Source organism: Elephas maximus, chromosome 15, assembly GCF_024166365.1.
Source record: "Elephas maximus indicus isolate mEleMax1 chromosome 15, mEleMax1 primary haplotype, whole genome shotgun sequence".
Lineage (NCBI taxonomy): Eukaryota > Metazoa > Chordata > Mammalia > Proboscidea > Elephantidae > Elephas > Elephas maximus.
In genome coordinates, this window is record NC_064833.1 from 82,891,788 (window position 1) to 82,919,094 (window position 27,307).

General features: G+C 45.1%; 1 protein-coding gene across 6 annotated transcripts in view; it reads right to left on the bottom strand.

The window, feature by feature from the left end:
- The window catches only part of CHD7 (chromodomain helicase DNA binding protein 7), a 225,699-nt gene extending 198,593 nt beyond the window's left edge, over positions 1 to 27,106 (bottom strand). For 3 of the 6 annotated variants that reach the window (XM_049853864.1, XM_049853865.1, XM_049853859.1), the window contains exon 1: positions 27,017 to 27,106. The gene's annotated coding sequence lies outside the window, so the exon portion shown is untranslated. The remainder of the gene's footprint in view (positions 1 to 27,016) is intronic. The other 3 variants (XM_049853863.1, XM_049853860.1, XM_049853861.1) reach the window with 1 other exon arrangement.
- Positions 27,107 to 27,307: the final 201 nt, after the last annotated feature.

Consider the following 27,307-nt stretch of genomic DNA (forward strand, 5'->3'; position numbering starts at 1 on the left):
AATGGTCAGGAAGTAATGAGGATTAATTTAGTATTGCATATGCTATTAGCATTTTCCTATTTTTGCAAGCTTGGTAAAACAGTGAGCTATCTTTCAGATGTAATCCCATATTTAACCCCAAACAGCAAGTCTAACTTTTCAATTAGTCCAGTTTTGTCCATGAAACCCATTAAGTAACTATTAATCTAAAACTGTACAAGTTATAAATAAGTATGCTTTATATACATACTTCTTTGCCTCAACAAACTTATATTCTGGCTGGAAGTAGCCTCACTTCCTACTTTCCAGAGAAAATAGGAGCCCTCCTATGGCTAAATTCAGGGGTTCCTCACAACAAACTCACAGACTCACTGAAGTCTGCACAATCCTGCTGCCTCCCTGCTACCACAGAGCTGCCATTCTCTTCCACCCAGCCCTCCTCCCCCCTCCCAAGAGTCTTAAACTCTCAGTTATTCTTCACTCTCTCCTATATAGCCCACTCTGTTAAGCAAAACATCAGCAGTTTGAATCCACCTGTCACTCCTTGGAAGCCCTATGGGGCAGTTCTACTGTGTCCTAAAGGGTCACTATGAGTTGGAGTTGACTCAACGGCAATGGGTTTGGTTTTTGGTTTTTATAAGCCAAGTTTCTACCATTTAGTTAAAGAAAAAAGTAGACAGACCTTGCTTGGTTTGGAGCGGAGGGGAGAAGAGAAAGGTAATGAGCCTGCATCTTGGTGTCCGGCCAGGGGTGCTACACACAGTTGGGTGGGTTAACCGGCCCTTCACTCCACATGGTGCAGAAGGTGGCAAACACGTGTGAAAACCCAGCCAAACGTGCTACCAGCCAAGTCCTCTGTCCTAAAGAAAGGGCCCCTCTCATTAATCTGCATAGGTACTAAAGGGGCTAGAGATAACCCCATGAGTATCAGTCACTCAGCTAGCCATTTAGACAATCAGAAACCCAGGAGTCACCAAGGACACCTTCTTCTCCCTACAGCTCACCACATCCAATCCATCACCAAGTCTTACTGATTTTACCTGCTACATCTTTCTCAGATCCATCCACCTCTGTCCATTACCACCACACCAGGTCACATTACCAACACCACCCGCCTGGATCACTGCAATGGTCTTATCCTACCCACTCCAGCTCCTCCCATCTAAGCACCTGATGTGCCCAGAGCCATCACTTTCCATTGTTCTCGGTACAGGCCAAGCTCCTCCCAGTGCAGCCACCAAGCCTTCATGCCGGAAGACCCCGGCTCAAGCTCATCTCCTCGGGTAAGTCGGCCTTTCCTCAGCTCCTGAATTAAGTCAAGCCCCACCATCACACACTCCACAGAACCAAGTACATACAGCTCCATTTTTTAACATTACAATTGCACTTTTACCTGTCTGTGTGATTACTGATTAACATCATCTACCCCACTGGCCTGGGGCGTCTGGTGTGGCCTTGCTCACCTCTGTACCCCCAGCACAAGCATGGCGTCCAGCCACAAACAGTCATCATTACTTTCTTAGATCAATAAACGAACACAAAACAATTAATTCTATAGCCAATACCTTAGAAAAGATGAGATGACACGTACAGTCTAGTACATGAGGGCTGAGGACATTCAAACACGGGAGAATTTTATGAGTGTGTTTAATAAGAGACGTTAAAAAAGGGAAAGAGCATTAAAAAAACAAGGCCCTAGGTCTGGGCACAATTCAGGGAAAGCCGCCTGGATGTGGGCAATGCTGTAAAGTAGATAGAACAAGGACAGAGGAGAGGATGGCCACAGAGGGCCTTCTATAGTTAAGTGTAGAACTTCCGCTGCAGATTGAGGACCTGAGCTGTGGTCACACAGACATTAATTTGGCAGAATGAAGGGAGACATACCTGCTGCCACTCAGCTGATTCCAACTCATAGCGACCCTACAGAACAGAGTAGAACTGCCCCATGGGGTTTCCAAGGAGTGCCTGGTGGACATGAACGCCAACCTTTTGGTTAGCAGCCATAGCTCTTAACCACTATACCACCAGGGTTTCCAAGTGAGACAGAGGAGGAGGTAAAAGTCATGAGATGTTTCAGACGAGCAAACAGCAGCAGACTCGGAGAAGGGAAGGAGAGAGAGACCCTTGGGTGATTAGGAACTGAACAAGTTGTTCACAATGACACAAGAGAACTTTCAGTGACTACTACCAGAAACGGCCAGCCCTTCAGGAAGTAGCCGAAAACATGGAGCTCAGTCTATGCTGCAAGGCAGGAATGTACCATCAATTCAATGACCTCTGTGGCTACAGTTACTGAAGCGTAATGGATTTGTTTTGTTTTGTTTTGTTTGATGGAGGGGGCAAAGAGTGTAACTTCCATTAAGAGTCTTAGCCAAATAGAATTTCAAGAACTTGCCCTAAAATGGCTTCTAAAATTTAAGTACTATGATGGGGAAACAAAAGCACAAATCATCTTCTGTTCTTGTTGTGTTTTCTTCTTTTGTTTCCTTCCCATAACCCTGCCTGGACCAATAAGAGGAAGACAAAGCTACAAGATCATAACAAGTTCTCTGCTAGTCCTTTCACTTCAGTCCTATGGCCGACTGTCAGCTGGCCCAAAGCATTTTGTAGAAGAAACCAGAGAAGTGCACACACACTGTGAAGACAGGTACAGTGAGGGCCCCAATCTGCTCCCACCTCTGCCACACTGCCTGGCCATGTGACCTGCTCTGGCCAGAGAGATGATAGCAAACTTCAGGCAAACAGACTTGGAAAGCGGCTAGGCACTAGCCTTGCCCTCTCTTGCTGCCCCTGGGACAACTCTGTTGCCAGGTGAACAAGCTGGAGGGGGGAGGGGACCAACCCACTGGAATATGAGACATGTGACCCAGTTGCTTACACACAGACACCCCTAACGACGATTCATCAGTATGAGGCCATCAACCACCAGTTGACCACAGATAGAGGAGTGAGTCCACCTGAGACCAGTCCAAACGGCCAACCCCCAAAACTGTGAGCTGAAAAGATGGCTGCTGTTCCAGGCCACTGAGTTTCAGGCTGGTTTGTTACCCAGCAGCAGGTAACTGATAGTTCACGGCCAGAATGGAGCTACAGGCCCCGACGAATTCCTTGTCATGTTCACATTCTATTCAACAGCAACTGAAAAGCTTGAGAAAGAATTGGTATGAGAAATTTTGTTTCTAAGTTTACAACTAAAATCACAGTTGCCACCTCCTCAAAAGTTTGTTGCTGGAGGGTCTTAGCATAAAATGCTTTACTTAGTTACGGGACTAAGTAGATTCCATTTGCCCTGTGAAGTTGGAATGAACAGTTAGGTTAAAGAGAAAACCAAAGTCAGTGCTGCAAGTGGCAAGATGTGATACAGATGCAAAGACCATATCGCCCTAACGAAAAATCAGGAGGAACACATACTCTAAAAACAAAAGCATAATATTTGAAATAAGAAAACTCTGTATTTTTCTACCACACATAGAAAATTAGTATGAAAGTAGGGAAAAAATAAACCAGCATTTATCAAGTCCTCACTATATACCAGGCACTGTGCTAGGTGCTTTGGACACACATACACCCTCACCCTATAATCCTCACAACTACCCCCTGAAGTGTCATCTGTCCACATTTTATAGATGAAGAAACTGATCAGAGCAATTAAGTAACTCTCCCCAAATCATAAAATTAGCAAGCGGAAGAGCTAGGATTCCATACCAAGTCTCGCTAACTTTGAAATTGTCTCATCCTCCCATTCTGTCTAGGGGAGAAAGCACGGGTCTCCACTCCATGCCAGGAACTGGGAGGACTGAGTAAGAGGCTGCAACCAGTCCTACACTACGAAAAACCTCCTCTAGAGAGAAAGTGAACAAACCACAATGGTGATGGGTGCCTCCCCTCAAAAAAGTAGGGGAGAAGCTTTTAAAAAATCCCCGAGAAGGTTAAAAAATATTCCATGAGTCCATGTGGAGCTGTTGTTAAACCAAATACCTTTCAAATCAGCAGTTTGTTTTTTCTCACCCTACACCACCCCTCTAAATAAAAATCGCTCTTTAAAAACCAATAAAAAGTTGTTCCAAGAGGGAGCCATTATACTAAGAAATATTCCCATTATATAGTGTAGACAGCTACACAAAAAAGAGAAATATGATACTGTAAAATAGCCTGTGCTATAATGATTACACATGTGGAAAAACACAATATAATCTTCTGGTAAGAAATAACCTCTCCATTAAAACCCATAACTCCCATCCATTCCCAACCATACTTCCAAGTATAACTGTAAGTTAAAATAGAGGGAAGAAAAATAATCTACTTAACCTGAAGGAATTTACACTTATTTCCAGAAATGAAATGGGCAGTCCTCAAAGATACTGAGACGCCAAGCTTCATACAGATGACTAAATCCACACGATTGAAAAGACTCGCTCTTTGAGCCATAATCTTTTCCATCCCAACTACCATTTGCTGAATTCCTTATTGAGTACTCGGTACTCCACCCATAACCTTATGGACATTTTATAAGTGCTCTCTCATATACGGTGACTAAGTCATTGCTACTGGTTATTAAGCTGTATTAATTGTAACTTCTCTTTTTGTTTTACCTACAGTCTGCTGATGGGGTTGAATTACTGCTGTGTATCTGTCACTATCACATAAGATGTCCTAAACTACCTCTAGTTTATGTCCGTGAGCGTGTGTTTGTTCACCTTCCATCAGATTATTTTCCAGTTCAAACATACATCATTCACATACTCACTCCACTCAAAACTAAGACATAATTCAAATGAACAGACTGTTGTAGTCTTGGAAACCAGCCCACCATTTCTGAAAAGTATTACATTCTGATGCAATGACAAGCTTGCCAGGGCTGCAATGTTGCCATCGTAGTCACTGTCATCGTCATCATCATCATCATCATCATCCCATCTAGAGTGCACGCCAGGAACGGGTCTCCTTTTCAGGAACTGGAGTTTGGAGAATTTAAGTAATTTTCCCAAGGTCACGTGGTAAAGTGAGGTGTCTAAATTAGAACCAGGTTCTAACTCCAGAATCCATGCCCTTAACTGTTAGGTTATACTGCCTCTAATGGTTATCAGCAGCAGATCTAGCTTTGGAAACCTTCATATTTATAGACCATCTGAGTTAGTTTAGTTTAAACAAGTGCCTAGCCAGCACCAAAGCTGGCAACATTTCGAAGTTCCTACAACTATTCTGTCATTTCGCATGACAGCCTCTCCTCACGTCAGGCGAAATGCACTCATCTCCTAATTCTGTGATGCCGACTGCTTTGGGTTTAATGTCAAGCACCTCAACCTCTGTCAGGGCAACACACAGCAGCGACTGACAAGTTCCACAAGAGATGCAACCACACCTTCACACGCTGCAGGACAGTCACTGGCTGCTATGATCACCGTAAGCTGGTAAGCTTCCAGAAAGGTCCCAGACACGATACAGCTGGTAAGAGCCTGGGGCGAACAATCACCAAATACCAATTTAGTACTCAGCTTCCTTCCCAATGATTTTTTGAAATTTGGCTGTTTGGAATTAAAAAATTATTTCCATGGAAATAATCTCTAGCTTTCAAACAGTAACAAGACAAAAATGCATTTCACCCATCATGAAGCTGAAGGTGAAAACAGGCAAAAGCAGGGTGGAAAAGGAGATGACACTTTCTACAAGCTCCTTAAGGTCCTCACTATTTCTTACCCTACTTTTCTCTTCCCTCCCCAACCCCACCCAGCAACAGAGAGAAGCTCTAGAGAAGGAAACAGAGAAGTTAGGATCTATTCCATAGCAACAGGGCTGGGGAGCAGGGCTGGCTACAGCAGAACAGGCTAGCCCAGATTTAAAAAAAAAAAAAGTGAAAATGGAGTAAGCTAGCCTTGGCTTACTCTCACAAGGTGACTAAATACAAATGAGTGAAAACACCCATGTTACACAATTTCGACATCACTGCAGTTCTTCTGGATGGTCATCTAACTTTTTGGTAACATTGAAATCGTTGGTTATACTACCTAAGACACAGAAATCTCTGGGGTAAAGCAGAGAAGCCCCAGCACGTTGCCCAAAGCACAGCCTCTACACGTCGCTATACCCTAAGCCCTCGCTGTCATATTAAAACCTCTCTATCTTTTTATCCTTTAGCCACATGATACAGGGGAAAACCCAGAAAACTCTGACCAAGATACTACTAGCAAGATGTTCTGCAGGTAGTTGCCACAATCATGCTTCCAGTTTTTTCGTTTAAAGATGTTAATAACTGATTGCTCTCGCACTGCAGGACACTCACTATAATGCTAAAAAGGCGTTATCTACTGTCTACCTGAAATCTCCACAATCCCACTAATAGACACCAAAGTTTTGCAAATCTTTACACCTCTCACTTTGGAGCTCTCTTTACTAAGAAACAAAGCAGGCCCTGACAATATTAATAAGGGCTGGTTTTAATGCATGCTCGGTGTCTTAGTCATCTAGTGCTGCCATAACAGAAATACCACAAGTCGGTGGCTTTAACAAACAGAAATTTATTCTCTCACAGTGTAGGAGGCTAAAAGTCCAAATTCCAGGTGCCAGCTCTAGGGGAAGGCTTTGTCTGTCTGTCAGCTCCGGGGGAAGGTCCTTGTCTCTTCGATTTGTTTCCTGGTTCCTTGGAGATCTGCTTGTGGCTTGGCATCAATCTTCCCCCATCTCTGCTTGCTTGCTTGCTTGCTTGCTTGCTTGCTTGCTTGCTTGCTTGCTTGCTTGCTTGCTTGCTTGCTTGCTTGCTTGCTTGCTTGCTTGCTTGCTTGCTTGCTTGCTTGCTTGCTTGCTTGCTTGCTTGCTTGCTTGCTTTTTTTTGTATCTCAAAAGAGACTGACTCAAGAGACACCCTATACTAATCCTGCCTTATTAACATAACAAAGACAACCCATTCTTAAACAGGATTATAATCACAGGCATAATAAAAAAAAATATATAGGATTTACAACACACATTTTGGGGGGACACAACTCAATTCATAAATAACACTGGGTACGTGCCAGGCACCATTAACCCCATTTTATAAGCAAGGAAACTGAGGCACAGGCAGGTAATTAATTTGCCCAGTGTTGCATAGGTAATAACTGTTGGAACTAAGCTTTGAACCCAGGCCGTCTGACTCCAGACCCTTTGCCTTTAACCTTTATGCAACGCTACCTCTTCCAACTTCTAAGTATACATTTAAAATCCAAAACCAAACTCACTGCTGCCCAGTCAATTCAGACTCCTAGCGGCCCCACAGGGTTTCCAAGGCTGTAAATCTCTACAGAAGCAGATTTCCAAATCTTTCTGCCCAGGAGTCTCTGGTGGTTTCGAACCACCAACCTTCTGGTTGGCAGTCAATTGCTTTAACCACTGTGTCACCAGGGCTCCTTAATTACTATTATTTTTCTGAAATTTTTTCTTATGGCTTGGGTGGGAGGAATCTTTGACATCATTAGGGTAGTTTTACATCTGGATCTAGGGAAATCTACCTTCCCTGTGTTCTTTCAGTACCGGCATCACAGTATGTGATGTGAAATCTCAAATCATCCTTGGTAGGAAAGACCAGAGGTGGGCCCTTCCTCGCTTTGTGTCAATGAGTAATTACGCTGCAAGCCCTTTATGACCAGGAACCATTCCTATGACTACTTTAGCATGTACACAGTGCCAGCCTGGTGCTAAGCTCAGAATCCATACTCAAATACTTCTTGATGATTTGTCCAAGTCAGGCATTAGGTGGTTAGCAGTACGTTTTCTTGTTTTATTGTGTTTTAATAGATTTTGGCATCATTCTTGTTGAACAGTCTCGGTGACACTGGTTTATGGTATCAAAGTGTTGACAGCAGTCTGGCAGCTTAACACTAGAAAGGGTTGCCCACTGTCTGCTTACATTAGGTGCCGTAGCCAAGCAGGGTCACGATGAAATACCAGACTCCGGGTATGTGCTGTTCACGGCAGTATATAGCAAGATGTACAGACAGACACCAGGTGCGATTAAAGTAACACACAGCTGTGAAATCTTTTTGCTAAACATTAGAGGCTTAAGTTTCCATTTCAGATGCATTCATTTTCTTTTCGTTCAGTAAACAAAACTGAAAAATCTAACTGGGTGCAAACTGAGGATTTATTTTTTAACACATTCCCATGTTTTGTTTCTAAGACATACATTCTTTTCTCATTTGAATATATCCAAAATAGAAATACATCTTAAAAGTGATACCACCTTAGATTTCACAAAATACAGCAGTAAAATATTGTTGCATGTATTCTATGATTTTCAAGTTTTTAATACTACCATCAAGCCATTTATTCGTAATTAATTCAGGTGACAATGTTAACAACTTCTGTCTTTTTTTCCTTTCCTTATCCTGTTCTCTCTGCCTAAGAAGATATAATAAAGAACATTTATAATAAAGAACATAAATGAAAGGTAACAGAACTTCAAGGAGACAAAAGCTTTGAAGCTATTTTATTATAGATGCAAAGCTGCTGCCCGTCTGTGAAGAAAATACAGCCAGAGAATGTCTCCAGGCTGTATGCTGCCCAAATGTGGTTCTTCCATGAGAAAGACAGATTCCAAGGTGAAAGCTTTCCAGGTGCTAAATTCTTCCTCCTAGCCTACATCAACCCACTCCAAGACAGTAAGCCTTTTAACTCAAGCTCACAAATTTCCAGGGTTTCTCCTCCACCTCCCAAATATCAAAATCATGCTCACACATTTTAACAATTAGGTGAGATGTACAGAAGCTCGCACTAAATATGTCTGAAGTTTGAGTGCTAAATGTGCAGATATTAACCAAATTCAGAACTTATCTACAGACGTTTTAAAAGATAACTAGTGTTTCCTCTGACTTCAGAAAGCAAAAAAAAAAAAAAAAGTTTTTTTCTTCTAAATGCAACTTACTGTACAACAAAATTACTTTGGAATAGGAGAAATACTGCCCTAATACAAGAAAAAGGAAAACACTATCAGGCAAAATACCAAGTTGGGAGTATTTGTTTCAGAAATGCAATGGCTAAAATTATTTAAAAAAAAAAAAAAAAAAAAGAAGCCCAAAAGTGTCTCACCTATACCACAGAAATGCTGAAAACACCACAAAAATTCCTCCCACATATGTATCAGAGAGCTTTTTTGAGGGTTTTTTGTTTTTTTTTTAATATTTTCCCTGATTGTACAAGCAGCCTTCAGTTGAAAAATTAGCAAATATAAAGATGATACTAAAACCCACCCGCATCAAATAGCTAACATTTTCTGAATGTTACCGCGACAAGCACAGTGTGAAGTGTCTGGATGCGTTATTGCACTAATCCACATAAGCCTATGAGGTACGTATGACCAGCATCCCCATGTTACATACAGATGAGGAAGCCGAGTCTTTCATAAATCCTATAACTTGCCTGCGTGCATACAGCTAGTACGGCACTTGTCCAGCGTCACACGGCTACCCATTGGTAGGGCAGGAATGCAAACCAGGTCTGTGCAACTCTGGAATCAGAGCTTTTGACGAAGTGAAACTGCCAGTGCGTGAAACTAGCAATTTTTAAATTCCGATGTATTTTCCTTAGTCTTTTCCTGTTCTTAGCATGCAATTTATAGAAAAAAAGGACCATATTTAATACATAGTTTGTACTCCAGTCTTTGAAGTTTTGTATTTTGCAAAAACATGATTTGTAATCCTCCCATGATATCCTAAAATGTGGATATAGCATAAATTTAACTGTACTCAATTTCTCAGTGTCAGGAAAAATTGCTGTGACTTCTCATTCATAACAGTATACTAGATTTCAGGTTTTTCCTTAGGAGAGATCACTGGTACAACTGGAGTAGCCACTTATAAAGGCCTTGATACACATATTATCAAATTTCTTTCTAGAACATTTGTACTTACTGGACTTCAGCAGTAGTGAGGGTGCCAGTCTTCACCATACTCTTGCAACATCAAGGTTATTTTTAAAATCTTCATTAATTTGATAAGGAAATAAAGATATTTTAACTTACGTTTCTTTTTTCACTCCATGATTTAGAAATTTTCTCATTTATTGGTAATTAACAGTTTTCTTTTTGTACAGTCCCTATTTATATCCAAAACAAAACCCAATGCTGGCAGTCAATTCCAACTCACAGCGACCCTAGATGACCTAGCAGGACTGCCCCATAGTTTCCAAGGCTACAGTCTTTATGGAAGCAGAATGCCACATTCTTCTTCCATAGAACATGCTAGTAGATTCGAACTGCGAACCCAACAGAGCAGTTAACCATTGCACCACCCAGATTCCTTCCCTATTTATATATCTTGCTATTTTCCTATCGGTCTGCAACTGTGTTTCTCTACTGTAATCTCTCATGGAATATACTGATGTGTCTTATTGAAACAGATTTAATTCTCTCATGGATTATGTTGGTATGTCTTTTTAATAAATTTGTCAGCAAGTGAAGAGCATAGCTAAACTATAAAACATGAGATAATTCTTAATGTTAGAACACATATTCAAAACAAAGTTGAGCTACAGTGAATTGCTAACTTCAATTTCTAGTAACTATTTTATTGCTCTCTTACATACACCGAGGCGCCCTGGTGGTGCAGTGGTGAAGAGCTTGGCTGCTAACCAAAAGTTGTGCAGTTCCAATTCACCAGCCACTCGGTGGAAACCCTATGGAGCATTCTACTCTATCTTATAGAGTCGCTGTGAGTCCGAATCGACTCCACGGCAACAGGTTGGGTTTTCTGATTTACGTAACCAAAATTATCACTGTGCTATTATAAATTTGAAAGCAAGATTAATATTGTACAGAATTGCATCATATTACTCTGACTCTACCCTATTTGTAAGAATGTTTATAACAGCCAAGCAAATCACAAGTGAAAAATAGCTACAAAATAATTTTTATAAGAGTCTGATTGTATTTTTTTTTTTAAGTTAAACATGTTGTCTTTTCTTGAACTGCAACTTGCAGAATCTCACCAATGAGCAGCTTTATGTTGGAACCGGCCTGAAGGGACTTTTTTTCCATCTACTTTACTCTCCTCCAATGTTTTTCTATTTTTAGAGCTTATCTATGTTCAAAATGCCGAATTTTCTTCCTCCTCAAAGGGGGCTTCTAAGCCATTCTCAGCTCTACGCTGGGCCCTGGAACCGTGTTCTCGTCCCGTCCCTCCCTCTGCCCTCCCTCAGAATGTTCCAGGCCTCGACTCTCCCCCTTCCTCTCCGTCCATGTCCTGTGGCAACCCGCCTCCCCCACTCCTGCCTGGACTACTATGGCTGCCTGAGATTTTTTGCCTCCAGTCCTTCAACTGCAATCCATCACGTGTTGGCGAACTAACCTTTCCACTCCGTTTCCATTATGCACTTACCCTATGAAGAGAAGCCCTGGCAGCGCAATGGTTAAGCTCTGGGCTGCTAACCAAAAAGTCGGCGGTTCAATCCACCAGCCTCTGAGGAAGAGAGATGGGGCAGTCCGCTTCCGAAAAGATTACAGCCTTGGGAACCCTTTGGGGCTGTTGTACCCTGTCCTATACGGTCGTTAGGAGTCGGAATCGAGTCCACGACAATGGGTTTTTTGTGTACCTCTATCAAAACTACCCTGTCTAAACGAAAATCTTGAGCCCCAAGGACAAAAAACCCCAAGGAGAAACCTCCAAGAAGGAACCCCTGAGGATCAATCCCGAGGACGAATCCCGAAGACGAACCCCGAGGACGAGACCTGCGCCCCGCGCACGTACCTGGAAGACGAACCAGTGTAAGTAAGAGCCCTGAGCACGAGCCCCGAACGCGACCCTGAGGACAGGACGAGTCCCCAGCAGGAGCCCCGCGCTGAGCCGCGCCCCGACAAGGTGGCGCCGGGCAGATGCTAGATACGGACAGCGGCTTCCGCAGGGCCTCTGCTCCGCTCTGTGACCTGGAGGCCCAGCCTCTTAGACGAACCGCCCAACGTGCCCTCTGGCTCCAAAGCGAAGGTAGCGCATGTGTCATCCGCCGTTCCTCCTTGCTGGGCCCAGAAGGTGGGGCCTTGCTGCTCTCCCCGGGGCCACGGCTCCCTGTCGGGGCGCCCTGCCTGCACCCTGCTGGTTATACTGGGAGAGTCATGGAGAGGGCGTTGGCCACCGCTCTGATCCAGCGCAAGAGACTGCCCGTAGGCCAGAATAACCAGCAGGGTGAAGGCAGGGCGCAGGCAGGGCGCCCCGACAGGACCTTGGCCCCGGGCAGAGCAGCATGGCCCCACCTCCTGGGCCCCACCTCCTGGGGCCAGGAAGGAGGGAAGGCAGATGACACACGCGCGCAACCTTCGCTTTGGAGCCGGAGGGCACGTTGGGCAGTTCGTGTCCATAAGGCCGGGCCGCCGGGTCACGGAGCATAGAGGATGCCCTGCGGGAAGCCGCTGTCGGTATCTAACATCTGCCTGGCGCCACCTTGTAGGGGCGCGGCTAAGCTATTTCTGGGCTCGTCCAACCTATCCAAGGAGAGCTCCAGTCATACTTTCCGATCTTCCTTTCTCCACCCCAAAGCCTGCACTCGTCGAGCCGCTGCTACTACACGACGGTATCATACCTTCCCAGCACTTAGTTACATACCGCCTTGAAGTGTTCGACACTGCTGTGTGCGTCCAACTTCACTTCTTGGCTGTGGATAACATTTGTTCTGTCTTCGCGGAGCTAAGTACACCTTTGACAAACCTTAAATTAGCCCCCCAAAAGTTTGCAAGAATATCCAGAAGACCTGCAGGCTCATAGTTCTCATCTACCTTTGGAAGGAAAGTAAGTCACCGGGCGCATTCATGTTTTCAAAAGCCAACGAGATTTTCTATAACTCTCACGTACCCCCCCCCCAAAAAAAAAAAACCCAAACCAAACCCAGTGCTTTGGAGTCGATTCCGACTCATAGCAACCCCATAGGACAGAGTAGAACTGCCCCACAGAGTTTCCAAGGAGTGCCTGGCCGATTCGAACTGCCAACCCTTTGGTTAGCAGTCGTAGCACTTAACCACTATGCCACCAGGGTTTCAAGCCTCACATAGAGAATTGCTATTTGTTCTTTAGAGCTGTAAATCTGAAAATAGCAGTGAATCCTTTACTCGTCATTCACTGCTGTGTCTTCAGGTTCATTAAAGTCCTTCCATAGAATTATGCTGGCTATGGGCCCTTTATGTGAAAGTTCGCTATTACATGAACTTTGATAGGCCAAAGTTTCTGACACCTCATTCCTTAAAGCCTGTTTATAATGCAGGCTTCTCTACCGATGCCAGTGTCACCAAATGGTTTCCCCGTGCTGGCATCAGCCCTACGGCACAGTGCCTTAGGTGGCTCACCTCAGCAAGCAATTCCTTCCCAAAAGGGTTTCAGTTGCTAGTTTAGTAATTTTCCCTCCGACACACTATTATAACAAGGACCTTATTGTGCCAGCCTACAAAAGCACTGGATTAACCCCAGGTATACTAAATCCTAACAGTGTTACCATGGGAAAATACGTTCCAATCAGAGACTAGGAACAGGGCAATGGGGTCCCAGGAGGCCAAAATAACTCTCAGCCCTCCTTCTCCTACCCACTGAGGAAGCCAGGGGGACGTGCACTTCCTATGACCAGCTCAGCAATGAACCTGTCAGGCCCTATTGTGTGAGGAGGCCTGGCCCATGGACGCTGCCCCACAAGCCCTGCCCCAGGAAGCTCCCCTCCACAGGCAGATCACCCCAGAGAAGGAGGCAAGACTAAAGCCTTGGGTCCATCTCCTAAACCCAGCAGTCAGGGAGTGAGGCCTTGGCTGCCTGGGCAGAGTGGAGGACCCAGAGAAGGGGCAAGAGGACTCCTTCCACAGAGCGACAGGAGGGGAGGGGAGTGTAGGTTTCCCCAAACATGGACTATCCACCTCCTCCACCCCCACCCCCACCCCCTGAACTCACAACAATAACAACAATGGCCTAACAGGCTGGGGCCATGTCAGAGAGGGTCCAGCATCAGAGGAAGAAGCAATGGACATAAAGATGCAAGGACAAGGTGTCCACTGAAGAGGAAGAATCTACCACACCAGCAACTCCTGATCAAGGAACCAGAAACAGATGACATCAGCAAAGACTCAAGATCTGGAACCCAGGTTCAAGAGAGAGCACTGCGTTTGGAGTTTCAAGCTTTTATGTTTTTGCATAAAACATGAGTTTTATTTTACGTTGGGAATGTTAAAGATTAGAGTCTGAGGAGCTGATGAAAAAAAAAATACAGACTTAGGGGTTATGCACACAGAAAGAGCTGAAGCTGAGGGCCAGAGTGAGACTCTGGAGTAGGCCAAGATGGAAGCCCTGAGTATAGGCCTTGTTTAGAGAATGGGAAGAGGAGGAATGAGGAACTGAGGAAGCCGCCTCCAATGGTGCTTCACTGCCAAGGTCCAGGGAGTTTCAAGAGTGCTCAAGAGTGGTCAGCTAGGGCTAAATCGGACAAGGAGGCAGAAGGATGAGAAGAGAGCAATTGAGACAAAGATTAGATTTTTAAGTACACCAAAAAGAGCAAAACAAGTTTTAGCTGCAAGCTCACTTCACTCAAGCTAGACAGTTTGTTCAACTGTACAGGAAAAATATAACTATAAACATGTACAGAATCCAGAAATATATCATAGACTATCTCTATGAGGCAAAGTAGTATTTAGCAACAGAACACCCACACACCCTGTAACATATAAGTCTACCGAGGTATTCATTTGAATTGTGTACCTATATAAATGACACGTTTATGGCAGAAGACAGCCTGCTGTCTTGTGTGCAGCAGAAGCGGTCCACAAGCATTTCACAGAGGCTGAGACTTCACATAAGTTAATGTAGATAAGAGGAACAAGGGCCATGACTGGGAGCCTAAGTAACATCTTGGGTTCCTTCCTGGGCAGGTCTACTTTTGTATGGTTAGAAAAAGACACGAAATGAACTACGTCTTGAATTGAGCACTGGGGAGAGACTCTGAAAAAAGTCAATTGTTTGAGGTTGGCTACGTCACGAACTGACAAACAAAAATGGGTCTAGGAAACGAGTAAGTCTTGCAACCAGCATGCATCTGTTAAATGTAACTGTTTGCAACTGATAAGATATGACATCTAAGCAAAAGGGGCCTCAACTACAATCCATTAATAGACACCTTTTCAGCTTCTCAGCTGCCCTCCTTGAAAGCACAGGTGTGTAAGGTCTTGATATATATGCTCTCCCTGCCCTGCTGGCACAACAGTTGTTAACAGAAGGGTGAGCAGTTCGAACCCACCATCAGCTCCACAGGAGAGAAGACCTGGTGATCTGCTTCTGTTTAGAGTACAGCCAAGAAAAGCCCTGTGGACTAGCTCTACTCTGTAACACACGGTGTCGCCATGAGTTGGAATCAACTCGACGGCAACAACCACCACCTAGGTCTTATATCTTATGTTAGATATAAAGCTAGGTCATTTTGACAGGGTCGTCCAAAGCAATTTTACAGAGAGGTTAATGCTATAGGCTCTTCCTTAAGAATGTCCTGATTTGAGTTCCAACTCCTCCCATTAATAGCTATGATCTTGGACAAATTTATTAAACAATAGAACTCCATTTCTTCATCTGTAAAATGGCAATTATAGTTCCTACCTTGGCGTTTTGATCAATCCTACTCCAGAATTCAGTGAAAAGAGTTCGTGCAAACAGCTTAGCAAAATGCTAACTCACACAAAGTTTTTGCTCCATAAATGTTAGCTATGAGATCAATTTCTTAGAGTCACTGTTGCTTAAAAAGAAAAAAAAAAAACTGAAGAAGAAGAACTTTTTACTTTGATACAAGCTTGCAATAAAGCAGGGCTTCTGACCCGTTCGTTCTGGTTCAAACCCCTGCTGAAAATTTGCATTTCTAACAGGTTCCCAGGTGATGCTGATGCTGCTGGTTAGAGACCAGTTCTGAGAAAGCAATGGTTCTAAACATTTGTTATACATAAGAATCACCTGGGGATCTTGTTAAAAAGTAAGTTCTGATTCAGTGTATCAGAGGTGAAAATGCAAACTCTCAATAGGAGTTCAAACCCGAATGAACCGATTCAAAGCCCTGCAGTAAAGTTGCAAGAATGGTACAAGGAACACCCATACATACATATACAATCACCAATTGTTTACATTTTGCCCCATTTGTTTTAGTATTCCCTTAAAGTTACTTCTAAGTCAAAATAAAATGAAAATTGTCTACATTCCATCTCTTCCATTTTCATGGCAGTCCAGATAGTAGTGGAACTACCCCATGGTCTCACCTTTTCACTTTCTACTTCAAAAGCTATTCACATTTCCCCTCCAACCCCAGACCTACTCTCCTTAAGATCTCATCTTCTCTCTTCCTTAAGCAGTAAACAGAATTAAAGAAAGGACTGAGTCCAATGCTCTGAGATTTGAGGAGCTGCAGCTCCCCCACATTTTCGGGACAACCTGTGGCTCTCTAGTCTGAACCAGAAGGCTCTAATATTCCAGAACAAATCAAATATGCCCACATAACTGATCACCTAGCATAATATCACCCACTATTTTTAGAGAACTGCAGGTTTGAGGGAGAGGAGGAATAACTCTTACTAGAAAGACAGCCATAATTTAGATAATATACAGTCAAAGAGGAGAAACAGTTACCTCAAATTGGTAATTTTTAGTGCCTGGATATCCGAATTACCTCTGTGTAACCAACAAGAGGACTGGGTAAATATCAACTGGTTATATGGCTGAACAGAGGTACATATAGATATTAATTTTCAAATTTTTATTCCTGAGGAAAAGTAAAAACTGTGGCAGGCCGCTTGTTATTTTCTAGTCATAATTTAGGATTACAGTCTTCTGGAAATGTTTTTCAACTAAAAAAAAAACAAGATGCATAGTTTGATCAGTTCAAAAATTAAGAGTGAGCTAAAAATAGTACTGTACAGTGAAACCTGTGAAAGCTGAAATTTGGCTTGTTTTTCCGGGTCTCACAAGTTTTCCGCCTTTGACAGGGTGCAGTCTTACCACTTTTGTATCACTCGTTTAGTGGAAAATATCTGAGTTTTCCTTCTCTGACGGGGTTCTGCCTTACACAGGTTCCAGCCTTCACAGGTTTTACTGTAATAACTGCTAAGTAAATGTGCCATGTGCTATACTCTAAGTGAGTTAGTTAGAGAATCTCACGTAATCTTCCCCATAATGCCGAGCAGTCGGTACTATTATCACCTTCATTTTTTATTCACACCCTGATTTGTCCAGCGTCAGAGCTTAAATTCTTAGCCAGGACAAAATAAACCCTCCACAAGAAACAATCATTCTCCCTCTCCTTCATTAGGGGTGAAAGGCATGGAATTTGGTCACTTTAGGTGGCAGGCAATCCCAAGATACATGGTCACGTCAAATGCAGTAGGCACAAACAGAGGGGGTGCGGACAGAGAACGAGCTGGCCTGCTGGAATATAGCAATGGGGGTGATACAGGATTACAGGGTGTTGGTGGTTTTTAAGGGATCTTTACTTAAGATTAAGGAGTCCCTGGGTGACATGACTGCTTAAATGAACTAACTGAAAGGCTGGCAGTTCTAACCCACCCAGAGGCACCTCGAAAGAAAGGCCTGGCAATCTACTTCCAAAAAGTTGCAGCCACTGAAAACCCTAAAAAAGGGAGCACGTTTCTACTCTGACACACCTGAGGTCACCATGAGTCAGAATGAACTCAACAGGAGCTGGTTTGGCTTTGGTTTTCCTTTTAAGATAGCAATGACACGAACCTCAGGGCTAGCCCAGGTGACTGCTAGACAGATGGTTACACACACAGATCCTGAAGTTAGGCCAACCTGGATTCAAATTCCTCGCCAACATTTGCTACAGCTATCTGGCCCTGGGCAATTTAACCTCTCAGCCTGAGTCTCCTCATCTATACAATGGGGGTAATAATTCTACCGATTTCTTAGAGCTGTTGTGACGATTAAATGAAATGATCCACATAAAACACTTAGCATAATGTCCAGCTGACTGAAATGCTCAGCAAGTGTTAGCTAGTTATTATGGTTATTGCTATTATTTTTAATGTTTTGTTATTTCTGCCCTTTTATTCAATTTTTCCAACAAACACCTAATGGAGAAAATAAAAGCTGTTTCTTGATTTAATCAAGATTTTTAAATTCTCAATGAGTCTGCATGATTTTTCTGACAAGATCAACAGATCTGCAATTGGCCAAAGCAAAATTTCAAGTACACACAAGGCTATGTACACACAAATATAAACTACTGCAGGACAGTATTCCGAATACAGAAATTTCAGAATACAGGAAAAAAAGTTCACTTTAAGGACCTAGGTTTAACAGTTTCAATAAATTGTCAGTTCCATCCACAAATAAACTGCTAGGCCCACAAACTTAAAAATACATCTCGAACTAAGGTATAGTTTTGACTGCACACCTATGTTCAAATTGGCTTTATTATTCATTGAGTACAATGGCAGAAAAGTGACTTGGAAGCAAAGGCATGTTTATGATTCTGCAAGGGACTTGGCGCTACCTGTCTACTTATTATCATGCTGACGATGTCTGATAGTTTTCAGGAATGTTGGAAAAATAAGTACGTGTGTTATGTATGTTTTAAGTAAGAAGACAGATTTCTAAATTTTTAGGGTTTCTTTCAAAAGGACAGCAAGAAGAGAAAGTGGATTCTTTAAAGGTTAAAGTAGCCCACAAACCTGCTGCAGAACTAGGGGGAAAATTAATTATCTAGCAACCACATGCCCTGTAATAGACATACTGCAGCATGGTGTAGAACCTGCAACTGTTTTCCGTTGAGGGGACCAGGGAGAGTAAGTGATATGTCAGACCTGCCACCCGTGTCCAGTTCCCTGCCTTTCCCTACACAAAGGCTGGGTGGTTGGTCACCAAGGCCATGGCTGCCCCCGCACAGGTGCCCGGGTTATAGTAGCTGTTTGGGGAGCATGGTTCATTGCCTGACCCCATACTGATGAAAATACATGGCCAAAAACTCCAGTCTACCACGTGACCTCTGCTGCCCCCTCTGCCTCCGCTGCCGGCCAGGATGAGAGGCAGGCCCCAAATAAACATCCTCTTTCTTCTTCCACTAAAAGCCACATCACAGGAGCCTGCATGCGGCTTTCCATTTAGCTTCTACACCTCTGAGGTGGAAATGATTTCTTAAACCATAAGAATACACTGTTGATGGGATCAAGCTAGAGAATGCACTTTAAAGAAAATTTAAAAAGGGCAAATTTAAGAAACAGTACCAGAAGTAAACAGCCACAGAGTCGTTTACACAAGCCCATCTGAAACTGACGTCACCACACCAAGCTTTCCTGCTCCTCCACGTGGGAACATTACTACTCCTGAATTTAATTTATTCAAATAATCACTCAAAACCACCAGAGGCGAGAGTAAAACTTTCAGACGCAGCATGTCCCTACAACAAGCCACACAATCTTTCCCAGCCTGCAGGAGACATGGAAAGGCCTGGTGGACATGACTGTGAGTCAAAATGGCCACCAAAAAGGCCTGTGAGGAACAAACAATGAAAAGAAAACAATAAAACTACCTTTGAAATAGAACTCCTACCAAAGACAACGAGCCCCAGGAAAAATATCTTTATGTATACCAAGAACAAAAATCAGATCTAAAACAAAAATAGTTTAATAGTTACCTACATAAACTGGCAAACACAAAAATACAAACACTTCTATTTTAAAAAAAAAGTTTGAAGGTTGATGATCAGGATTTTCATGACTTGGTGTCTCATAATATTAAAGGTAACAACTCAGACGTTTTTCTGGATTTCAGTTATCATCTCTCACTTGCTACCAGACAACACCTCTTTATAATAACTGAACAAAGTGGCTGTGAAGATAACCTATGTATTAAACTGGTGAATATATACTCCACTAAAAGCTAGGTAAATATTCTAAGCAAAGATGCCTTTTTCTCCTCAATTATTTAAGTAATGTATCATTTCTCTCGCCACCGTGTATGTGTGTCTGATGGCACCATCTCAGAAAAGACAAACCCTCCAAGGTAGAAACGCAGTATGGGTCCAAAAGATCTCTGCTGGGAGCCCAGGAACCTCAGCCCAGCACATAACTAGCCTCCAAAATGCATTGTGTCCCTAGGTCTCCAGAATGCAAAGACACAGAGGGACAATATGTAACAAAGTCTGGGTAACCTCGGGATTCTATTCTCAGTCAATGACGAGCAAACTGATACAAAGTGCTACCTATTAGGTTAAATGCTCGACTACTCAACAGTGTGAACCCACCCAGAGGTGCCTCAGGAGAAAGGGCTGGCGAGCTCCTCCTGAAAAATCAGCTACTGAGAACTCTTTGGAGCACAGTTCTACTCTCACACGCACGGGGTCGCCATGAGTCAGAGCTGACAGCAACTAACAACAAGCAATTAACCAAGGGTCCTCCCCCTCACTGCCATTTCACTGAACCCACCAGCAATCCTCGGCAGGCACATCATTTACCAACCTCCCTCTGAGGAAGATTACTTTTGGAAAGCTTCGGAATGCCATTAACCATGTCAAGAAGGTCTACAACAATGGGGTCATGGCCCATTCTTCCTCCTCAAACCTGGTCCTTGTTGGGTGTTCCCGGCCACAGAGGGCAGCACCAGCCAGCCAACCAGCCACGCAATGAATAAGCTAGGAACCTACCTTCCCTGAGAGCAAACCTGTCATCAAAGTCCTATTCATTTAACTCCCTAAAGGTCTCTCAGATCTGTCCATCTCTCCCCATCTCCATGGTCAACAAGCTGGTCCACACCATTGTCATTTCCCCTCCCTAAGCAGGATGATGCCCCCAACCTATTCTCCCTCCCTACTCCACCCACCAGTTCAATCATCTCCAAAACACATGTCAAACACCGCCTAAGACTCACCAGGGACTCCTACCTGCTTGTAAAACAAATTCCAAATTCCCATCCTACAAGCCCTGCCTAAGCTGGCCTGACTGCCTCTCCACCTCCTCCCACACAGCTCCTCAAACACAGACCCTTTCAAGTATGCCAGCACTGCCCAGAACACCCCCACCCCCTTCTTCTACCATCATTTGGGTGGCACTGCTAAGGTCACTTCCTAAGGGACAGCACCCCCCAAGGTTAGTCTAGTCCCCAATAAGCTCTCATTCCACCTGCATTCACCACCTAGCACCTACGACCCTGTGCAGTGGCTTTATCTTCCATGTGGGTCCACCATGTCCCCACACAGCTCCTCTGTACTCCTAACTTGTAGGACAGCACCTTTCAGGTAGCAGGTACACAATAAATAGTTCATGAATTGATGAACAAGGAAATGGGAGCTAGGAAAACTGACCACAGTCAAGATTCAGCTGCTACAAGACCCCAGCCTGACACCACCAGCAGGGAGCAAACGGCTGGAAGAGTCACTGAAACAAGCTGCAGTTCTGATTCCACGTTGGCACAAGCAAACGACCCCAAGGGCCAACCGGCCCTTTGTTAGTAAGTTATACTTCTTCCTCAGGAGCCCGGTGGTGCAGCGGTTAAGAGCCTGGCTGCTGAACAAAAGGTCGGCAGTTCTAACCTACCAGCATCTCCTTGGAAACCCTACTCACCAATATTTGACACTATTTTTATTTTAAAAGGTTTTTAGAATTTCAAAGGCAAAACAAATCATATTACTGTTGTTATTAGCAGCTGTCAAGTTGGCCCCTGACTCATGAGGACCCCATGCACAATGGCACTGAACACTGCCCGGTCCTATGCCATCCCCATGATCAACTGCAGATTGGGCTGTTGTGATCCATAGGGTTTCCATGGGCTGATTTTCGAAACTACATCACCAGGCCTTTCTTCCTAGTCCATCTTAGTCTGCAAGCTTTACTGAACCCTGTTCAGCATCATAGCAACACACAAGCCTGTGCTGACGGATGGTTACCAGGCATGAGATGCACTGGTCAGGAATCGAACCTGAGTCTCCCACATGGAAGGCAAGAATTCTACCACTGAACCACCACTGCCCCCCAAACCAAAAACAAACTCGCCGTGGAGTCAATTCCAACTCATAGCAATCCTAGAGGACAGAGTAGAACGGCCCCACGGAGTTTCCAAGGAGTAGCCGGTGGATTCAAACTGCTGACCTTTTGGTGAGCAGCCAGGCTCTCTCAACCACTGTGCCACCAGGGCTCCAAATGCAAACTGTAACCCCCTCAAAAATACTGCGGTGAGCTAACAATTATGTTTGCAGTCACCTAACGTTAGTTAAAAGGTACAGGAATCTAGTTATGGTAATGAATGCATGCCTGTAAAATGAAAACAGTAATCAAATCTTGGAATAATTATCTCTGCATTTTTCTCGATGGATAATCATAGTTTTCCAAAAAAACTCTACACCGTGACACTGTAGAAGCAAATAAATTACTGTTGGCTTAAGAACACCTGTACAAGCTGGGTTACCGTGTGCTATAGGGCACCTAAATCACAAGGTCCTTTGGATTCAGAGTATTAGAGGGAGGCCTGAGCATACCCAGAAGCAGCTCATCCGACGAAGACACGGGGCACGGGGCTAGGCACCCTGAGGCCAGTGTGACTCGGGCAAGCTCTGCAATAGCTGGGTGACGAGCCGGAGGCAATTCGTTTAATTAATCTCTCTGGGCTTTAGTTTCTTAATCTGGAAAATGAGAAAGTTAAACTAGCCCTCTAAGGCCCTCACACTCTATTTAGCCAAAGGTTTCCTAATGCTTATAAATGAATTTCTCTTTGACAACATCAGTATGGTTTCCTACACCTATTTATCATTTTACCATGAGTGTGTAGTTTCACCTTAGATTTTTAATATTGGAAAAGTAAGATATAAAAGAGCAGGATTCACAACGCTTTTACTTTCCTGGCTCTTAAATCAGTCTATGAGCAACTGCGGGCTCTGCCATAACCGCAGCCCGTGTGACACCCAACCGGACATACATCACTGCATCTTCATATTTTTTGAAGAAAAACTAAGGGATTGTCCACTTCCAAATTCTTTTATGCTTTAATGTCATCAGTCATCTTTGAACATCAAATATTTTTTAAGAACTAAGATTAAATGACAAAAGTTTTCTAGACGAAGAGGGATATTTTATTTGCCAAGCTAAGAAAGCTAGAAACCTGATAAGATATAATACTTAATTCAGCTCATTTAGAAATGGTAATAAAAAGGGTAGTTTTTTAAAACGACAGACAAAATGTGACCATGTGAAGGAACCAGACAATTCAAAGAGCCCCATAAGGGCTCCTGACGCTGTCGCCACATCACCCGCTGTCGCCACATCACCCGAGATGTTTCTTCCCCACTGTTTTTAGTGACTTCAGCTATGTGATCTATACCTATTCATGGGCTTGTTTGTTTACACATAGAAATCATTTGAATATTGGAAATGAACCAACTTCCTTACAAACTGAAGATGTAAGGGCCTTCTTTTGTTTTCTTGTAGTCACACACTTTGCTCAGTCCTGACTAAGCCGTTTTTATTCTTGTGATGCCTTATTTATAGCTGTTTATAAACTGGCCATGGTGTCTGCTAGCAGAAGTATAACTAGTATCTCCAAACTTAATCTCCTTAAAAGTTAAATTCAAATTTAACCTAAATTTGAATACCTGCTTACCTATGGAACTGTGTCTTCTACTAGATGGTAACCCGCCTGAGGGAAGCAGTGCCTCCTATTTCTTGTTTCAGACATTGAAGGCTTGCCAGTGTTTGCTGAATCGAAATTAACTCAAAAGGAACTGTCTGAAAAATTCTTACTCAAGCACTGGGAATACAATGCTATAATCCTAGGTGTGAAAGAGCTACCGTTAACTTGGTACATTATTCTCACAGTTACACAAAGTGTACATAAAAAGCACTCAGATTGTATTCTCTCGGAGATGAAAGCATTCTTATTCTTTTGGCCTAATTTCTTAAAAACTACAAGTATTGCATTATTGACCTTGCATCTGAATAAAGGAAAAGTTTCACATTTCCCTAATGCAGTATCACAAAGGTATTCCGTGTGGTATTCATTTTAACTCAATAAAAAGTAAGGTTAAACTATAAGACGCTCATTACAGAAAAAGTTTTGGTTACGGTCCTACGAAGTCGAACTGAAGTACAGGTGAATCTATGAAAGTACTATTCTAAATTCAGTTACTGGGAGGATTCTTTTAAACTTGCGCTTTACATCTTCAGCTTGGGAAAAGTGTTACCCCCTCCCCCGCCCAAGAGGAAAATAATGTTTGAGTTTTAGTCATTGCCTATACAATTACTCTTCATCATTTATTCTGCCTTCTGTGTAAAGACATAGAAAAGTTTTTAATTAATTTAAAAACCAATGCATTGATGAAACCAATGTAACTATAATTTGAATTCATGTACCAGTTTTTTTTTTTTTTTAATTAACTTCGAATCTGAAACTTATCTGAATCTTAAAAACATAAACCTAGGTTAGAATTCATCACATTTCAATTTAGTAACTTGCACATAGGATGAAAAAAATAGAAAATATCAACAAAATATAAGTGATAAAAACCACAGCGCTAGAAAACACCCCAGATTCTTGAGTGCCATGAGGAGGAAATTCACCTGTTACAAGCCTCACAAAAACCCGTTATGTTTATCAACAGGTCACCAAAAAAAAAAAAAAAAAGAGAGAGAGGAAATGCCATATTCCCACTATTTGGCAATATACGAAAATTTAGCTCCTAAAATTTGCTGCTCAAGCCCCTTTGCATTTGCAAATTCTATTTACTTATTTACCTTGTTACTTTTTTGTAGAGTACAGATTTTTTCGGGGCGGGGGGGACTTGCCAAGAGCAAACTGGAAGACATAAAATGTCTTCTACTTGTTATCACCTAGAAAGGCAAAACCGAGTCTCAGTCCATGCCCCAAGCATCTAGCTTTCAGCCTCTTTATTATCATTGTCAATGAATGGGCCCCAGTCAAATGAAAGCTGCCATTTTAGGGTAAAGACTGGAGGGCTTCTGTTGTGCAACAGCAAGACAAAAACACTCGGCGACAGATGTACTCTGGGGGCTGGGAAACGGGCTTCAACTTCATAAAATCGCTGCTCAAGTTATTTCTGAAATAGGAATTACACAGTGCATACACATTACTGCAACCTAAATAGATTACAACTGGATAAATCAGGTACCCGTGTTGCTAAGGTCACAGTCACTAAGAGTTTTGGGTCATCGTTAGATCTATGAGGAAATAAGAGAAACACTTTTATTTTATTAGATAATTACATAAAATAGGTACCCCCCACCCCTTACAGGAGAGAATTGGGGGAAATACACTCAATCCCTCTGAAAGGCATCGCCCACTGCAAAGACGGCTTAAATTCGAATTTTTAGAAAATAAAAATCAGGGCCTTCCCATAATCGTTTAAAAATACAGTTACAATATTTGATATATTCCAGAAAACAAGCCCAGAGGATGAACACATTTTAGGATAAGTTATTTAAATCGACTTGCTAGATAAGATACAAGGGAAACTAAAAAGTATACTTAGCAAGTGGAAAGCTGGATAGTGTATCTAATTCTAGCAATTCAAAAGGAAACTCTCCATGTGGGTTGCTACTTTTCTTTTGTCCATTGTCTGTTCAGAAGGGGGAAAAAAACTAGTTTAAAACCGAGGTGTGAACAGTCTGTAAAAGTGACCGGGAAAACCGTCCGCCCCATCGCCGAAGCACTCCCCGCGCCGCCCGCTCCACGGGGGCGCTCACAAAGCGGGCGGACGGCGAGAGTTTGGGGTGCGCTCCCACGACGCGGGGTTCCTCGAGGCTGAGCCATCCGGAGAAAGGCGGCTCGGTAATGATGGCTGCTCGGAGCCGGCGGCTCCTTCCCCGGAGCCTCCCGGCCCCCGCCGGGTCCGCGCCCCCGCCCGCGGCCACCCCGCGCCGCCGCGGCCACCCCGCACCGCAGCCACCCGGTGCCCCGCCCGCGCCCCGCGAGCCCAGTCCCCGGTGCGAATCAAACAAACAACGCGGCCCCCGCCGCCCTCCTTCCTCTCCCCGCTGACCGCTTGGCCTCCAGCCACCTCGGCCGTTCACGCTCCGAGCCGCGGCTCTCCGCGGGGGCCAAGCGCACCCAGGCCACCTCGGGGGCCACCAGGCAACCCCCCCTTCCCACGGTGCTGACCCCCGGCGGGCGGGGGCGGGGGAGCCGCGTTGCTCCGGGGGTGAAAGTCTCTATTATGCAGCCGCCGCTCCGGCCAGCTCGGCAAGGTGGGGTCCCCTCCGCGCCGCGCCGCGCCTCCCCGGCCCGTTCTCTTTCTTCTCCTCCGCGCGCACTTGGAACCGCCGGGAGCCCCGGGAGCCCCCTGCCCGGCCTCACAACTCGGCCGCCGGGGCAGCAGCGGGTCGGGCTGGGACGCCCCCCGCGCCGCGTGTTCGCGTCGCCCCGCCCCACGCGGCGCCCCGCGCACTTTCCCCGCCGCCGACCCACCTCGCCTTAGCCGTCCCCCCGCGGCCAGTGCCGCCGCTCTAGGAGGGACACACTTTGTTCGCGCCGGTGTGGCCGCGGCTGCCGGCGAGCGCGGCGTGGTCGGTCCGGGGCGGGGGCGGGGGTCGCCGCCGCTTCCGAGCCGCCACCGCCTCTCAGCCGGCCCGCGCCCGCGCGCCCATCGCCCGCTCGCGCTGGAGTTGGAGCCCAACTTTTCCTCCTTCCCTTTTCTCTCCAAGGGAGCCGGCAACTCGTGCTCGGCGCCGGCGGGAGGACACGCGCTCGCGCTCCTCCGCACGCAGACACGCTCTCTCCGGTCCCCGTGCCCCCCCACGCCGGCAGCACAACAAAAAGCCATTTACATGCGAGGAAGTGACCCTCGGCCGGACCGCGCGCCCCCGCCGCCGCCGCCCGCGAGCGCAGGCAAAAGTTGGGGCGCCTGGCGGCGCTCGGGCGCGGGTTCGGGGCCCACGGGCAGCTGCGGCGACAAGGCGCGGGCGGCGCTGCGCTCCTGCCGCCCCTGTCGCCCCGGCCCTCCGCCCCGCACACGCCCAACTCCTCGCTCCCAACTCCGCGCCGGCCCCGGCCCCGGCCCGGAGCGGTTTCCTGCCGCCGCCGCCGCCCCTCCCGGGCGCCCGGCGAACTCTCGCGCTCACCGGGTCGCTCGGGCTCCTCCACTGCCGGCGCCAAGGGGAAAACAAAACGCAGAGCGGGCTCCGGAGTTGGCTCGGCGGCCGCGGCCGGGGGCTGAACGCACGGGCGCGGAGTTAGCCGGGGCGGACGGGGCTCTGGCGAGTTTCAGGGTCTCCGGCCCCCGGGCCGCCTCCTCCGCGGCGCTCCTTTGTGTAATTTCACTCGATCCAAGTTTAATCCGATAGTTCCCGAGCACGAGCGCGTCCGCACCACCACGGCTCAACCCCCGCGCCGCCGCCGCCGCCGCCGCCACC